Genomic DNA, 9,480 nt, shown 5'->3' with positions numbered 1-9,480 from the left:
AAAGTGAAAAGACAACTACAAAATGAGAGAAAGTATTTATAAATCATATATCTGATAAGGGATTTGTATCAAGAATATATAAAGAATGTGTACAACCCAATGATTAAAAAAATAACACAAATAAAAAATGGGCAATTGATATGAATAGACATTTCTCCAAAAAAATATGCAAAGGCCAATAAGCAAATGAAAAAATGTTAAACATCATTAATCATTAGGGAAATGCAAATGAAATACCACTTCACATGCACTAGAATGGCTCTAATAAGAAAGACGGAAAATAACCAGTGTTGGGGAGGATGTGGAGAAATTGGAACACTTATACATTACTGATAGGATTGTAAAATGGTATGGCCACTTTGGAAAACAGTATGGCAGTTCCTCAAAATGTCAAAAATAGAGTTACCATATGATCCAGCAATTCCACTCCTAGGTATGGACCTGAGAATTTGAAAACATTTGTTCACACAAAACCTGTACATGAATGTTGATAGCAGCACTATTCATAATGGCCAAAAGATGGAAACAACCATCTGGTTATTGACCACCATCTGGATATTGGATGAACGAGTGTGGTATGTCTGTAAAGTGGAATGTTATTCAGCCACATAAAGGAATGCTGAATACAGTATAATATAGATGAAACTTGAAAATATTATGCTTAGTGTAAGGAGCCAGATACAAAAGGTTACATATTATATGATTCACTTTAAGTTTATTTACTTATTTTGAGAGAGAGAGGAAGAGAGGGAGAGACAGAATCCCAAACAGGTTCTGTGCTGTCAGCACAGAGCCTGATGCAGGGCTCAAACTTAAGGACTGTGAGATCATGACCTGATCAAGAGTCAGATGCTTAACCTATGGAGCCACCCAGTTGCCCTATATAATCCAATTTATATGAAATATTCAGAATGGGTAAACCCATAGAGACAGATGGTAGATTAGGGTTTGCCAGGGGCTGGAAGTAGGAGAAAATGGGGTATGACTGCTACAGGGTATGGGGGTTCTATTTTTTTTTTAATCATTTAAACATTTATTTATTTTTTGAACAACAGAGACAGAGCACAAGCAGGGGAGGGGCAGAGAGAGCGGGAGTCACAGATTCTGAAGCAGCCTCCAGGCTCTGAGCTGTCAGCCCAATGCAGGGCTCGAACCCACGAACCGCGAGATCATGACCTGAGCAGAAGTCGGATGCTCAACCGACTGAGCCACCCAGGTACCCTGGGTATGGGGTTTCTTATGAAAGAAATATAAGCATAATGATCAGCACATTGTAGGTACCAAAAGATGTTTGCTAGTTTGAATAGAGTTCTCTATCTTTTCCATAATCACTCTGCACTTATTTCAAATTCAACCAACACCTCACTGAAGGTTTGTCTGCTATGTGCTGGGCACCATCCTAGACACTCTATCTCATTGAGTCCTCACCACAATGTTGGAGGGATGAAATGTCATGTCATTCACACTTGGAGATGGGAAACAAGGTTCAGGCATATTAAATGTCTTTTCTAAGGCTGAACCTAGGGTTACTGGCCTAAGTCCCGTGTTCTTTCCATTACTCAACAGTTGCTGCCATTGCTGGTCTTCAGAAAGGAACCAGCCTACTGATAGCTGGGAGAGCACCTGGCTTTCCCCTGGTAGTAGAAAAAGAAGCTCATCCCTTTTGGAGACCAGCTGACTACACAGATCATTTACTGGCTCCAATTCAGGTTGGGCTGATGACTTAGACTCCTCACTAGGTATGGCAACATCTGCCTGACAGCCAGCACTGGGGCCAAATCTCATCCTCTGGATACATCATGGGTCAAGTTAACTTCTGCATATAATGCTGGGATTATTCTTCACCCCACACACCAGACTTTCAAATAGGAAGTACATTTACTATTGGGCATATTTGTTCTCCTTGATGTGAGGGGATGAAGGGGAGTAAAATGATCAGAGAAATAGAAAGGAAATTATAGGTAGAATCTTCAAAGTAATTGATCTCAGTATCAATCCTAGAGAGACACTCCCACATGAGTACAGAGGCATACATAAGAATGTGCCCTGCAGCATTGCTTATATAACTGGAAAATGGGAAACAACCTAAATGCCCATCAAAATGGGATGGATAAATAAATTACTTACACCCATACTATGGAGTACTTTGCAAAGTGGAAATTTTTGAGGTGGATTTAAAGGTACTAATTGGCATGGGTAGAGCTCCAACCACATACTGTTGAGTGAAAAAAAAAATCAAGTTGTAGAAAAATATGTACAATGTGATTATACCATGATATTTATGATACTTATACCAAAAAAGCTAGTCATATATATATATAATTTTACATATGTACTGATCTTATACACACACACACACACATATGCACACACAAATATAAATATGTAGACAAAAGACTAGTAACCATGATTTCTCTTAGATATGACCACAGTGGCCTCTCTGGAGATGAGGCTGGGGTTGGTGGTGGTGGTCAAGGGACTGTAACTTTATCTGTAATTATTGTCTTATTTTACTTCAACTGCATACTCATATATTTCTTGTGTAGATAAAAATCATTTTTAAATTTTTAAATATTTATTTATTTTTGAGAGAGAGTGAGCAGGGCAGGGCAGAAAGAGAGAGAGAGAGAGAGAGAGAGAGAGAGAGAGAGAGGAAGAGAGAGAATCCCAAGCAGGCTCCATGCTGTCAGCACAGGGCCCTACTCTCAGGGCTGTATCTCACAAATCGTGAGATCATGACTTGAGCCAAAATCAGAAGTCAGATGGTTAAGCAACTGAGCCACCCAAGCACCCCCAAAATTATAAAAATTTAAACAAAAAGAGTAAGTGAAGGTGAAGCTGTTAAATATGTAGAAATTTGAGCTCATTTTTAGAAATGGTTTCAACTAACGAACTAATCGTCAAAGCAGCTTTCTAGAGAGGAAATATAGACAGAACATATTAGCTGAAATGAGGAACAGACTTTCTGAAGTGGGGAAAAAGAGAAGGTTTGAAGATGCAGAGAATTTCAGAGCCAGAAGAAAACTTCAAGTTCATCCTGTCCACCCCGCCCCCTCACGTTTCAGGCATGGGGGCTGGGAACTAGAGAAGTGACTTGCTAAATGTTAAGGCATCAGCAAGTGGCAGAGGACAGGCTCCCTGACCCACTAATCCCTGGCCCTGCCCTGTCCCACTGGGCTATGGAAGCAGGCGTGCTGGTACACAGCTGTTTGGCTATGTTTACCAGCCGGCCTCCACCTCGTTTCGTGGGTCTCTGACTACCAACAAATTCTGAAATTTCTGGGTTCTTTCAGCCTCAGTTCTTTATTTACTCCTTTCTTCCTCTGAATCCATTCTCCCCTTGACTTCCTACAGTCTCTCTGTCTTCCTTCTTCCTTAGCTCCTGCAGCCCCAGGGAGCCTCCCCTACCTTGCTCCATGGCCGCTGTCTCTGGTTCCTGGGCCACTCTTCACAGAACAGCTGGGTGGCTTGGAGCTTCAGGAAACTGGTCCTGGTACGTTTGTTCCCCCTTCCATCTTTAAGACTCCAAGAGACACCGAAGGCAGGGTGGCTGCTGCACTGCCACCTGCTTACTGGGCAGATCACAACTGGTTTTCTCACTTGCCCTCAGGTTTTTCTTGGCAGTGTTGCTCAGCTGGGAAGAAGTGTGGAAGCCAATGAACTCTCAGGGCCTTATGCCATGTGAGCATTTGATAGCTCTTGGGCAATGAAGCATTCCATGGCAGGTGTTGTACTATAGTGGGGGAGCCAGGTGGGAGAGGTGAGCTGATGGCCTCTCTGGGGATGCAAGGGGCTGTGCCCCTACAGGAAAGAATACCAGGGTCCCAAGACTACAGCTCACAGCTGGGAGAGCCTCTCAAGCCTAGAACTCTGGCTTGCTTTTATCCTGAAGGGCCACTTTCTAGATGTCAAATGCAAGAGAACCCACTCTGGATCACCCTTGGTATGATTTTTTTGGTATTAGTTTTTGGGGCAGAGCTATTGTGTTGGGTGAGACTGGCCAGGTGAAGGCGAATCTCAAATAAAAGGAGTAGAGGAAATAAACTTGGGAAGATGCATGGAGGAGTTCTGGAAATAAGTAAGAAGGTAGGAATGCCAGTGGATGTCCTTGGTTCTATTAAGAACAAACAGTACAAGTCCTGGGAGTGAGCATGCAGGGAGAAAAGCACAGATGGGAGGAGACAGATAGAAGGAGGGGAAAGGGCCCTTAGCAGGGAGTGGGCAGGACACCCTAAAAGCCCCGCCCCCGCCCCCACCCCCACCCTGCCTTTCCCTCCTGTGGGAACTTCCACTGCATTCCCTGCTTTCTGGGTCCCTTAACCTCCCTCTTCAGGAACCTCACTCACCACCATCTGCCCTCCTTCCTGTATTTTCTACTTTCCTTGTTCCCAGTCTGCTCTTACAGTATTAGTATCCATTCACATATACAATTCACTACTTCACACACACACACACACACCTTCATTCCAGAATGGCATCACTCCCCTCTCCCCTTCCTCCAGCATTTCTGGTCCATCATCCAGTCACTCTGGGAGAAACCTGGGTGCCATCTCGTATTTATCTGTCTTCCTGACCTCCCTTAGCCCATCAGCCACTGAGTGCTGCCAGTCCAACTCTTGATTATCTCCTAAAATTAGCCTATTCTCCTTGGACCCTTGGCCCTGCCTTCACTGAAGCACCCCGTGCCTGGACAACAACTCCTAACCAGTCTCCCACCCGTCCTTTTTCCAAATGAGCCATCACAGTGATGTTTCTGAAGTGCCAATTCAGCCAGGTTGCTCCTGGCTTACAATCCAGCAGTAGGTCGAGTCCAAACTTCTCAACATTGCCCACAAATCTCTTCAGGATCTTTCCTTCCTGCCTGGAGTCCATTCAGGCCAAATATCTGCCGTTCTCAGATGCAGATCTGCTTTCCTGCACCTGTTACTGCACCTGCCAGTCTCTCTCTTTCTGAAATGTCCTTCTCTCAGTTCTCACCTTTCTCAGATCCAGGCTCAAGTGCTGCCCCTCCAGGAGGTCTTCCTAACACCCCCTCTCCACCACGCCAGGCATACCAGGCATTTAGGGGCACCCCCTTTTCATTCCCTATTAGCCTACTCATACTCCACGTTATAAATACTTAGCCTATTTCCCCACCAATCCCCCGGGAAGGCATGGCCTATATCTTATTAATCTATCCCCAGTGCTTACTAATGATAATGGCTAATAGTGAAACTACCGGAAGAACTAGCGACATCTTTTCAGTTCCAGTGCATCATCCCACTTAATCTTCATGCCATTCCCCTGAGTTAGGTACTATGATTGTTCCTATATTACAGGTGAGGAAATCGAGCCTTAAAGGTATTAAATAGTTTTCCTAAGATCACTAAGAACTAGTGGAACTAGATTTCGCACACAAAAGTCAGACTCCAAAGTCGTGCATAAATGCTTAATGCAGTATCTGAAGCATGGCCAGTTTTCCAGTTCCTATTTGTTGACCGTGCAATTGAATGAATTAAAAGATGATCCATACACGAACAAATGGATAAGTGCCTGAACCCACTGCCACACTAGTGGAAATGGGTTAGCTTGGGGAGAAGGAGGAGGCATAGGCAGGAGGAGAAATTGTGAGGAGAAACAGGAAGGTGAGTGCAGTGAGGGCGGGTGGGTCTGGAGAGGTGAAGGAGCCAAAGAGGAAGGTGACAAGTGGCCATCCAACAACAGCAGCCTATTTCATGGCACTGGGCTAAGGAGCTGGCTTATAGGTTTAGCTTTTCATTTGATTCCTACAAATCATTAGTCAGAAGGTGTGTGTTGTGTGTGTGCTGGGGGAGGAAGGCAACTCTGGTCAGAGCGGCTTGTCTAGGGTAAGGGAGGCAGAGGAGAGCCAGGGAAGCTCAGCAGAGTTGATGGGCACCTTCCTGTTTGGAGGGAAGCAGGGCTGTGACCTGCAGGGGAAGGGCACAGAGCAGATCCTGGGACACTCAAATAGGGAGGTGTGGGCTCACCTGCCATCCCCCTGAACCAGCTCTACCAGGATGGGGGTGGGGTACCTCCAGACCTTTCTAAGACTCAGAGAGACTAGGATGCTAACGTTTGGCCCTGCCATGAATTCCCAGTATGCCCTCAGCCACATTCCAGTTTCTTTGTCTGTAAAATCAGGGTCCATGGGCTCCATGGGAGATTCCCTCCAGACAGTAGCAAAGGGAAGCATGAATTGGCAGATCCAGGTGGGTTCCTCTGCCTCCTCCATTTTCTTTTCTTTTTAATGTTTATTTATTTATTTTTGAGAGAGAAAGAGAGAGAGCAAGAGTGAAAGACGCTAAGGGAAGACACGAGAGAGAATCTGAAGCAGGCTCTGCACTGTCAGTGCAGAGTCCGATTCGGGCTCGAACTCACAAACCGTGATATCATGACCTGAGCTGAAACCAAGAGTCGGACGTTTAACTGCCTGAGCCACCCAGGCACCCCTGCCTCCTTCCTTTTCTATGATCAGAAATGGAGACAGTCACTCAGAAGAGGTGACTAAACCAATCAGGGACCTCTGCACATGAATGTACTTCACAACTTACAAAGCCCTTTAGAACACACTTTCTCATTTGATCCTCACAGTAACCCTCTGGGGGCTGGCACTGCTACTATTGTCTTGCACCTGAGGGACCTAGAAGTTGGCCCCGGAGCTCTGTGCTTTATATCACACAGTGACACCGAGCAGCATATGGGGAATTGCTGGGGACATGAACATGGCGGGGAATTGTTGGGGAAGACCAGCAGTCAGGAGACCTGGGAGCTGGTCTGCTTTGTGCCCCCTGCTGCACAGCCAGGACATTTCTTTCAGAGTTTGTCTGTGGGCACCACTGCCTGGGAGGCCAGCACACCGGGTTTTATGAGACAAGGGGAGGGCGAGGACAGTGAAGGAGGGTTGGCCAGGACCTAATCTGAAGGCGCTCTGCAACAGGGGGCATGAGCCCCAGCATCCTGGGTCCTGAGGGCCTTTGGAGCTGGAAGGGACTTTGAGATTGTCTAGCTTGTCCAGCTGAGGTAGAGAAACGAAGCCAGACAGGCTTGCCTACATGAAAGAAAAAGAAAACACTACAGAGTACACTTTTTACAGCCAATTTTTGTGTAAGGAGAGTGGAAAATTTGAAAGGTCAACTGGGAAGGTAGAAATGGCTAATGCCCTTATGGAAGGCTCTTGAAGGCCCAGTAGGAAGCCTGTCCACTCTTTCCCTCCAGCGACACAAGTGACACTGCCAGGCCCCCAGGCTGACCTGACAGGAGGGGCACTGACTAAACAAAGGAGGCCCAGGCACTTGGCAGGTGGAGCAAGGTTTCAGATTTCCACAGGAGCCAGCTCAGTTTCTCCGGCAGGTGGGCAAGGAGCCACCTGGAACACAGCAGTGACAAAGCAGTGACAGAGCCCCACAGAAATGCCCAACGGCACTCAGTGGGGACGAGAGCAGCCAGCACACAGGGTGGAGGGTGGGTGTGCAGGCTCCTGCCCTTCCTTCACAAAGCAGCCTGTGAAAGCAAAATAAATTTTAAAAAACAGAGAAAGGAGAAAGATGAGAGGGAAGGGGAGGGGGGAGAGGGGAGAGGAGGAGGAGGAGGAGGAGGAGGAGGAGGAGGAGGAGGAGGAGGAGGAGGAGGAGGAGGAGAGGGTGGTGAGATAAGCCAAGTGAACCTGCAGAGCCACTGAGCAGGTGAGCAGTGGCAAGGATAAAGGGCCCACGTCTGAAAACCTGCAAGAGCATGCTCTCCTTTTCTGTGTTTCTGGAATTTCCAAAATTTCCATGATGCAAATATGCCAATTTATAATGATAACTATATTTTAATTTTTTTAATTGAGATATAATTGGCATATACTATTGTGTAAGCTTAAGGTGTACAACCTGTTGATCTGATACATTTATATGTTGTAATGTTACTACCATAGTGTTACTGATACCTCCATCATGACACAGTTATTTCTTTTTTGCAGTGAGAACATTTAAGACCTGGTCTCTTGGTAAATTTGAAGTATAAAATACACTATTGTTAACTATAATCACAATGATGTGCATTAGATCTCCAGAATTTATTTATCTATCAAGTGGAAGTTTCTTCTCTTTGACTAACATCTCCCCAATTCCCTCACCCCCAGCCCCCACTTACCACCAATCTACTCTCTGTTTCTAGGAGTTCAGCTTTTTTAGACTCCACAGATAAGTGATATCATAAAGTACTTGTTGTCCCTGACTTATCTCTCACTTAGCATAATGCCCTCAAAGTCCATCCATGGTATAGCAAAGGGCAGGATTTCCTTTCTTTTTCATGGTTGAATAATATTTCTCTCTCTCTCTCTCTTTCTCTCTCTCTCTCTCTCTCTCTCTCTCTCTGTGTGTGTGTGTGTGTGTGTGTGTGTGTGTGTGTGTGTGTGAACATCTTTGTCCACTCATCCACTGACAGACACTGGGGTTGTTTCCTTATCTTGGCTATTGTCAATAATGCAGCAACAAACACGGGAATGAAGGTTTCTTCTCAGGATAGTGATTTTATTTCCTTTGGATAAATACCCAGATGTGGGATTGCTGGGACATATGGTAGTTCTATATTTAACTTTTTGAGGAACCTCCATACTGTTTTCCACAGTGCCTGCACCAGTTTGCGTTCCCACCAACATGCACAAGGATTCCCTCTTCTCCATATCCTCACCAACACTTATTATCTCTTACCTTTTAATGATAGCCAGGTAATGATAACTTTATTTTTTGAAGTTTATTTATTTAATTGGAGGGAGGAGGGGCAGAGAGAGATGTAGAGAGAGAATCCCAAGTAGGTGCCACGCTGTCAGCCCGACATGGGGCTTGAAGTCACAAACTATGAGATCATGACCTGAACTGAAATCAAGAGTCAGACGCTTTATCAACTGAGCCATCCAGGCGCCCCTAATGATAACTTAAAAAATCACAGGGGCACCTGGGTGGCTCAGTCGGTTAAGTGTCCGACTTCGGCTCAGGTCATGATCTCGCGGTCCGTGAGTTTGAGCCCCGCGTCAGGCTCTGTGCTGACAGCTCAGAGCCTGGAGCCTGTTTCAGATTCTGTGTCTCCTTCTCTCTGACCCTCCCCCGTTCATGCTCTGTCTCTCTCTGTCTCAAAAATAAATAAACATTAAGAAAAATTAAAAAAAAAATCAGTTAAAAAAAAAAATCACAATGAATAGTAGGAGGAAGGCCAGAAAGATATGTGGCAAACTGTTAGCAGAGATTTCTTCTGGGATGAGGAACTATAGGTGATTTTTCTTTTGTTTCTTTTCACCTTTCTGGTCTTTCCAAATTATCTAGAATGAGCACAAATGATTTTGAGTGGGACTGGCCCAGCCATCCCTGTGCTCTCAGGGGACAGCAGAGAAGTCCTGCTAGGTATCTCTGGCTGGTCCCCTGGTGGCACAGTCACTGTCTTCCCAGGCAGCCCTCCCCAGACTTCCCTCCAGCCTCCATCTGCAGGCTAAGACCATTTAAA

General features: G+C 45.5%; 1 protein-coding gene across 2 annotated transcripts in view; it reads left to right on the top strand.

Annotated features, from left to right (window-relative positions):
- Window positions 1-1,094, top strand: part of CCNDBP1 (cyclin D1 binding protein 1) — a 70,291-nt gene extending 69,197 nt beyond the window's left edge. For both annotated transcript variants that reach the window (XR_006218650.1, XR_006218649.1), the window contains one exon: window positions 1,056-1,094. The gene's annotated coding sequence lies outside the window, so the exon portion shown is untranslated. The remainder of the gene's footprint in view (window positions 1-1,055) is intronic.
- The last annotated feature ends 8,386 nt before the right edge of the window (window positions 1,095-9,480 follow it).

The sequence above is a fragment of the Panthera tigris genome, chromosome B3 (genome assembly GCF_018350195.1).
Source record: "Panthera tigris isolate Pti1 chromosome B3, P.tigris_Pti1_mat1.1, whole genome shotgun sequence".
Taxonomy (NCBI): Eukaryota; Metazoa; Chordata; class Mammalia; order Carnivora; family Felidae; genus Panthera; species Panthera tigris.
The sequence above is the reverse complement of the archived record's forward strand: the minus strand, read 5'-3'. Positions and strand labels throughout refer to the sequence as shown.